General features: G+C 44.5%; 1 long non-coding RNA gene across 1 annotated transcript; it reads left to right on the top strand.

Moving 5' to 3' along the window:
• The first annotated feature begins 4,115 nt into the window (after positions 1 to 4,115).
• On the top strand, positions 4,116 to 7,604 carry LOC306648767. The gene is made up of 2 exons (XR_013760478.1): positions 4,116 to 7,060; positions 7,129 to 7,604. It is a non-coding gene; the product is annotated as an uncharacterized lncRNA (long non-coding RNA).
• The last annotated feature ends 33 nt before the right edge of the window (positions 7,605 to 7,637 follow it).

The raw sequence follows: 7,637 nt of genomic DNA, 5'->3' as shown, positions 1-7,637 counted from the left end.
CTTCCTGACATCAGCAGTCTGATAGCGGGTACATAGATTAATGCTAGTTGGGACCTCTAAAATGAGATCCTCTCACTTGAATACATTAGTATTATTTTATAAGCCTTTAAAAAATTCTCAGTTGATTCATCATAGTGAATTTCCAGACCCTCAAGGAAGTGTCAAATGTATTTTTCAATTTTTGAATAATTTCCCTCAGCACATTAGGTGAGGTATCTCTTCTGATGATTATAATGAAATAAAACCACATATTTGTTAATAATTTATTCACAGGCATTTACATAATTATCAGGGGTATATGAGGCATGTCACAAGCACCCAAACATTTGAGGAAGCTACCAAGAGAAATGCAATGTTTAAGATCATTTTCACGAGGGATGGGAGGTAGGCAGAAAGGGGAGAGGTGCTGGGGAGTGACATGCGCAAACATGAACATGTTACAACAGATTTCATTGTGCACGACTGTAAGGCACCGAGAAAAATGTGGAAAAAGAAAAAAATAGATCCTTTTCTTTTCTAAAAGACTGTTGGAAGTGAAAAAAAAAAAAAGTGAAAACCAGCAAAGGGAGGAACTACACTAAAGGAATAGACAAAGGAGACTCTAAATCAAATTAAAAGCCAGAAATCAACCCAAATGACCAGGAATACAAGTCATATCTTAGTAATAGCCTTGAATGCCAATGGTTTAAACTCATCAAAAGAAAGAGAATTGCAGATGGGATTAAAAAACAAGACCCAACAATCTGCTGTCTCCAAGAGACTCACCTCAGAGGCAAAGACATCCACGGCCTGAAGGTGAAAGGATGGGGAAAATGGTTCACATGGATCCCATCAACAAGCAGGGGTCTCCATCCTCATATCAGATAAAGTGGACTTCAAGCCAAAGGTAGTCAGAAGGGGTCAGAAAGGACATTTCATTCTACTGAAGGGGATTATACAGCAGCAAGGCACAACAACCATAAATAATCATTCCCCAAACAACGGAGCATCTATGTACATCAAACAAACCCTCTCAATTTCAAGAATCAAATAGACCACAGCACAATAATCCTGGGTGACTTTGACATGCCTCTCTCACTACCGGACAGATATTCAAAACGATAGAACTAAATAATACAATCAATAATCTAGACAACAGGCATATATAGAATATTTCATCCAACAAAGAGCAAATACACTTTTTTCTTGGCAGTACATGGATCCTCTCTAAAATAGACCATATCTTATGCTACAAAGCAACTCAATAAATACAAAAGAAAAATGGAGATAATACCGTGCGTTCTATCAGATCATAATGGACTTAAATCAGAAATCGGTGATAAAATAAAAAATAGAAGCTATCCTAACACATGGAGAATAAATAATACACTATTGAATGACAAATGGACAGTAGAAGAAATCAAGGATGAAATGAGAAGATACTTAGAGGTAAATGAGAAGACCGACCCAACACACCAAAATCACGGGGACACGACACCGTGAGGGCACAACACACCAAAATCACCGGGACACGACACCGTGAGGGCACAACACACCAAAATCACGGGGACAGGACATCGTGAGGGCGGGGCTAAGAGCAGAGTTCACTGCCCTGAGCTCATTCATTAAACGAGCAGAAAGTCAACGAGCTGGTGTTTCCTGAGGTCGTCCAGCTCCACACAGCGCCGTGTGGTGGGACGTTCTCTTGTCACCGTCTCTCTTTCTAGTACTTCATTTCTTTGTGCCTTTGCGGGTTCGCAGAAGGTGCCTTTGCCGCTGCTCCTCACCACCAGCGCGACCTCCTCGCCTCCCTTCTGCAGTCGTCTGCCATCTTCTGTCTGCAGAATGGAAACTCCACACGTGGAGGGCTCGGCAGCTTATTGATGAGGAGTCCTGGTTTGGATCTTAAATGTCACCCAAAGTGCTGTCTCCTGCCTGGGGTGGGGTGCTGTGGGAGGTGGTGGGATCTAGGGTGGGGGCCTGGTGGAAGGGTGTCAGGTGAGCTGGGGGCTGCCCTTAGCAGGGTTTTTAGACCCTGACCTGCTGTCACTCTTTTCTTCTGGGTTGCCGTGAAGTGACAGTTTTGCCCCACCCTGTGCTCCCCGCCGTGATGTTCTGTTTCACAGACCCCAAAGCAATGGAATCAACCAACCATGAACTAAACCAATGAACTATAATAAACTTTTCCTCTTTCGAGTTGATTTACCTCAGGTATTTTGTCATAGCCACAGAAACCTGAGTACACAGGGTTCAGTGTGTGACCTGTCACCTGCAGCAGATGAACAAAGGCTCTGCTTTCTCATCAACCTGTCAGTCTCTGGGCAGTCCTCCTTCCACTCCCCATCTTTCCCCCACTTCTAATTGACTTTATGTTGTATTTTATATCATGAGGCACTCCACTCTAAATCTCTCTTCATAGAAAGATTGGAAGAGTAAGGCGGGAAGGGGGAGAGAAAATTGAAGTGAAGGAAAACATATTTTGTGAGTCAGTAACAGGCTCTATAGAATCTGGTTTGGACTTTATACCCACTGTGTGAGGTGAGTCCAATGACCATGCCATCTTAATAATCATGTGACGAATCAGTTATGGGAGTCTTCCTATAAAATGTCCTTGTATGGATTCAAAAGCAGGTCCAGAGGGGTGAAGCATCACTGGCACGCCAGTTCCCTGGGTCGTCCTTTGTAGACTGTCAGGTCTGACCTCTCAATGCAGAAATGTGGCAGGAGGGGGAAAGTTGTGTTCACACATAAAATTGAACGCCCTTTGCAAAGAAGAGTGAAAAAAATCTCTGTAGATCCTCTCTTGAGAGAGGTCCGTCACATGAAGGATGACGTCACAAATGGAAGGACGACGTGCTCCTACTTCCTTGGCTGTTTGGCAACAGCTCAGGTGACCCAGAGTCAGCAAGCAGCCGGGATAGTGCTAATTTCCCCCTTGGTTCTATTACCTGAATTGTCCTCAATTTTGGAGTTTCTTAACTTTATGATTATATAGCTAGTTGTTGTGAAGACTTGTCCCAAACATTTTGGACCACGGCAATCAGAAAGGAAAGAAGGAGGGAGGAAAGAAAGGAGAGAAAGAGGGAAAAGTGTCCTTCATGAGCAGTGCAAACAGGGCTGCAAACACATTCCCCATCCTGTTGTTCCAGGAAGACTTAAGGAAGCTCAGGGGATTATAGACAGCTTTAGGAAGAAATGATACAAACATCACACTGAGAAATCATCCCGTGGTCGGTAGGGAGTGGGGCGGGGAAAGGTTTGAGTGGACACAGGGAAGCCGGTTTGGAGACCGGAAGTACCCAGAAGCCACTCGAGACACGGGAACTCACATGAGGAACTTTATTAGCAGAGTGTCTGCTCTTAAAGGCGAAAAAGAGAGAAAGCGAGACAGTGAGTGAGTGAGTGAGAGAGAAAAGATAGGAAGAAAGAGAAAACAGCAGGGGAATCACCCTTAATAGTGAAAGTCTGTGGGCTAATTGGACCAATGACTGACAAGGAAGTTGACAATCTGGATTACAATATGGTGTGTGGGGAGGGGGCAGAATCAGGGGAGAAATGGCTACAGCCTTGCTCCTTACACAGACTATTATTGTCTTGTTGCTATTGGCAACTGGAGACAGGTGGGTGCATTTGACGCGTGTTTCGGTGTTGCTAAAGCCAATGAAGTGGATGTGGTATCGTGGGAGAGAGAATAAAAGCTGACCGTTTGAACGTTTTCTCTCCCACGTGGAAGCTGGAGCAGAACAAAGGGAAAGACAGGGATCCCCTGAAAACAGAAGAGGGGTTGGTGGAGAAGAGGAAGGAGACTGAGGGCCAGGGAGGAGGGACGGGGAAGAAAGGAACTGCAGGATGAAACTGAGTCCTGCCGCGTACACATCCACATACTCCCGCGAGTTTCTCCTGCATGTTTATCTATAAATCACCCATTTAAAAAAACAACAAATAAATAGAAGCAAGACTGGTAGGACAGGGAAGAACACTGGGAAGGAGGAGAAGAGGGAAAGAAGAGGTCCTGGGAACGGAAACGCAGCAAATCATATTCCCTGCATGTACGAATATGTCACAGTATCAAAATAAGTATAATGCACCTCAAAAAACACACGGGAACCTGGCTGGGCTCAGGTCCGTGTCTCTGTCTATGGCCTCCCTCCTGAAACAGAGCAGGACTCCCCAACAGGCCAACAGTAGCGAGTCCCACCATGGAACGTCCTGTCGACTTCTTCCCCCAGGAAGCAGGCTCATGCCTGAAGAGCCAGGAGGTAGGCTAGGTAGAAAAGCATGGCTGGTCTTTTTTTAAATTTATGTTTATTTGTTCTTTTTAGATATACAGGACAACAGTGTGCATTTTGACATATCATACATACATGGAGTATAACTGATCCTACTTAGGATCCCATTTTTGTGGTTGTACATGACCTGGAGTTACACTGGTGGTGTATTCATATATGAACACAGGAAAGTGATGTCCGATTCATTCTACTGTCTTTCCTATTCCCATCCTCCCTCCCTTCCCTTATTTCCCCATTATCTAAGCCAATGAATTTCTATTCTTGTCCCCTACCCTTATTATTTGTTAGCATTCATATATCCGAGAGAACATTTGGCCTTTGGTTTTTGGGATTGGCTTATTTCACTTAGCATGATAGCCTACATTTCCATCCATTTATCAGGAAATATCATTATTTCATTCTTCTTTATGACTGAGTGATATTCCACTGTGTACATGTACCACATTTTCTTTATCCAGTCACTTATTGAAGGACACCTAGGCTGATTCCATAGCTTAGCTACTGTGAATTGAGCTGCTATAAACATTGATGTGGCTGCATCACTGTAGCAGCATGGTTGGTCTTGAGATGGTTCTTGGGCTCCCTCTCTCAGTGCAAAAGGCAAACAGAATTATCCATGCTTTGATGCAACTTCCTGGGACAGCTCCCGCCACAGCCCTGATACGTGCCTCCCAGGAGCAGCTGCACGTGCCGCACACCACATGCTCACAGAAGCCCCATGAAACCATGCTGCCCAAGGAAAGGTGGGTAACCGGGAAGTAGAGTGCCCCTCCTATGTCACCCCTGCTCGTCCGTCTGCGTCTGTGCCTCTTTCTGGGGTAACAAGGGCTCAGGGAAGACTGTGCACCAGGCCAACCGATCTGCTGGGTTTGTGCCAGAGCCACATGATGCTTGAGGTCGGCCTTCACCACAGCCCAGCAGTCATCGCCATGAACATTCTGTCAATGTAGAAGATGAGTAAGTCATAGAACCAGGTCCAAAGGGAGGGTGAGTCTTATCAGCTCCTCCCTTCCTGTTCCCTCTCCCAGTCCATTCACACAATGAGGCACTTGCAGAATCCCGCGACTCCATGGCCAGGACACTCAGCTGCTGCTTCTCTGGATCCCTAACAGGTCCCTACCTGCTTCCCACTGAAGTTCTTGGTGAAAGACTCACAAGCTTCCTCTCCTTGCCGTCTCTTTCTACCATCCGCTGATGTTCTCGTGGTGGCTGGGAGCAAGGGCTCTGAAGCCAGCCTGCGTGGGAGCAGCGATGGTTAATTTTATGGGTCAACTTGTTTGCGGTGAAGGATGCCCAGATAGCCAGCAAAACAGTATTTCCAGGTGTATCCGAGAGGATGTTCTCAAAACAGGTCAGTGTTTGAATCACTGTACCAAGTAAAGCAGGCAGCCCTCCCCCCGTGAGCAGCACGCAGTCCACGCCTATCTGCTGGGGTCCAGCCCTAGCAGGGGTGGGGGTCCTCGGTGGATGGGAGGCGTCAGCTCGGTGGAGAAACAGCATACAGAGACACCAAGCGTTCTGAGGCTGAATCTGTCTGTATTTTTTCTGCCAGCCTTTTAATAGATGTTTTTCTTTAGTAATGATTATATCATTCTATGGTTAGTTTAGAATAAGTAAAAACTTCAAAAGTACAATCTATGCTTCTTCTCAAAGTACACATTCTCTCTGTCCAGACCAAAACAACTTATTTCCCAGCTAGATTGAAACAACCTCATCTCCCAGTTAAACTGAGGGCACCATGACCTGCCAGCCTTTAACCTTCAGAACAAACACATCACTAGATTTTCTGAGAAACCACCCCCACCATGAACTCCAGTGTGTAACAGTGAAAAGTTTTTACTATTATTAAAGGGCAAAGAAATCAACTTATAGTTAATATTTAGTCTATTCTAATTCATATAATGGCAGACTATAATCTTATTCTGGTTCTCAAAGAATTAGACTAAACATAGGAAAAGCACAAATTATACTTACAACTAACCTAAATGTTTTTATTATGTAAAGTCTCTCTAGAATCAATTATTAAAACTAGGAAAGCAACAAAGGCTATACCCCGCAACCAAGCTCAGAGGAATGCCTCTTTATCCATCTATTATTATACTAACGCAATCACTGGCTCCTTTTAACTTGAGCACAGCTACGATTGTTTATTTTCATATATTTTATCTATGTATTGCTACTAAATTTTTATTGTGCACTATTTTGTGTCCCAATACAGTAAAACCTTCCTGATGTTTTTCCAATAAGTTTCTAATGATATATTGATTATTAATATTAAAAAGCAACTACACATGGAGACATGCCATGCCTATGGCCCCCAAGAGGGAAGACGATCAACAGAACTGTGTCATGTATTGAGTCTTCTACTCCAACAGAGCCGTGTCAAGTGTCGGAGTGGCAGGAAATAGACGCCGCACCTATCATTGTTATCTTTCTTTTAAATGTACTCTATTCTCATCCCTCAGTGTTGTGCTGACACCCCACCCGTTTATTATATTTTCTGCTTTTCTGATGGAAGGCAGCTTTTGATATAATCAATTATCATTACATAAGCCTATGGTGAATTCAAGGTCGTTTCTTAACCCAGCCAAGAGAAAACATTTTTTTTCCCCACTGTGGGAAAACACAATTTACTCTGCAGCATGGTCTTTAAAAGTTGCAACGACCCACGTTGAATGGAAGGGCTCAGCGTGAACCCATTTACAGCGAAGCCGAGCTGTGGAACAGAGACCCAGGCTGCCATTTTGTATTGTGCAATGTGAGAACATTAACTCCTGACTCAAATCAGCCCAGTCACTTTTTCTGGGCCAATAAATTAGTGCCCTCACTTCCTGATTAGGAAAGAGCACAGACTTCTAAGGCCCAGATCTCTGGTACTTTCCTTTCAGGAGCTAAATGGGAGTCTCTGCCTGTTGGGGAGATCACTCAACTGGCAGTTCTGACTGAGCATGAAGATTGCTATTTGGGATCCAAAGGAGGGACTTCTGAATCTGGGGCTTGCCTCCCTGTCAACCCTCCACCTCCACCCGTCTCACCCTCAACAGGACTATCATGGTTCCCTTGCTACCCTGGGGGCCCAGCCCATGGTGGTCCAGGTTCATGCTGGGTTCTGAATGATGTAGTCCTCTAGGTACAGCTTCCCATGTCCAGTGGCGGAAGTTTCTGAGTCTCTTCACTCTCAACCAACCTAGATGCCCTTCAACAGATGAATGGATAAAGAAACTGTGGTATATATACACAATGGAATATTATTCAGCCATAAAGAAGAATAATAGTATGGCATTTGCAGGTAAATGGATGGAACTGGAGAATATCATGCTAAGTGAAATAAGTCAATCCCAAAAAACCAAAGGCTGAATGTTTTCCCTC

The sequence above is a fragment of the Sciurus vulgaris genome (assembly GCF_902686455.1).
Source record: "Sciurus vulgaris genome assembly, chromosome: 17".
Taxonomy (NCBI): Eukaryota; Metazoa; Chordata; class Mammalia; order Rodentia; family Sciuridae; genus Sciurus; species Sciurus vulgaris.
This window is presented reverse-complemented; position numbering and strand designations above follow the sequence as displayed.